This window comes from Dendrobium catenatum, unplaced genomic scaffold (assembly GCF_001605985.2).
Source record: "Dendrobium catenatum unplaced genomic scaffold, ASM160598v2 fragScaff_scaffold_1548, whole genome shotgun sequence".
NCBI classification, from domain to species: domain Eukaryota; kingdom Viridiplantae; phylum Streptophyta; class Magnoliopsida; order Asparagales; family Orchidaceae; genus Dendrobium; species Dendrobium catenatum.
In genome coordinates, this window is record NW_021320010.1 from 674816 (window position 1) to 675549 (window position 734).

Below are 734 nucleotides of genomic sequence, written 5' to 3' on the forward strand. Positions count from 1 at the left end.
ACCACTATAAAATCTGGTGTGTTCTTTCTTTTTTTATTTTCTTCAGATTATTTTTTCATATTTTATTTTCTTTTATAACTGCTTGATTGAAAATATGTGATTGATATTATATTATATTGATTAGATTTTTATCAACATCTTTGAAAATTCTAATAAGTGTATTAGATTTTACATCAAGTGATAGTATTGCTTTCATATTAGTGTGCCTTATGGAAAATTCATTGAGATCATAAAACCTCCTTGAACTTTCATTATCAATTATCAATAGATTTAGAACATAAGGCTTTCGGGCTATAAAGGAATTAAATTTTAATCTTAAGGATCACTATAGGTAGGGGTGTCAATTCGGGTCAGCGGGTCGGGTTCGGGTCGAACCCGGAACTGACCCGGCACTGTTCAGGTCAACCCGAACCCGACCCATTTTTAAAATGGGTAAGGTTTCTGGACCCGAACCTGACCCGATTCGGGTCTGGGTCAACCCGACCCGACACGAATGACCCGAAGTTGACCTAAAATTGCTAATTTTTTGGTCAATATTTGATTTTCGGGTCAAAATCGAGTCAAAAACAGGTCAATCTTGGGTATTCGGGTCAAATATGAGTTTTCGTGTCACTTTCGGGTCAATTTTGGGTCAATTTCGAGTTGCTGGGGTCAACCTGAACCTGAACCAATTTTTAAAACGGTTGATTTGTTCAACCCGAACTCGACCCGTTTCGGGTTCGGGTTGACCCGAA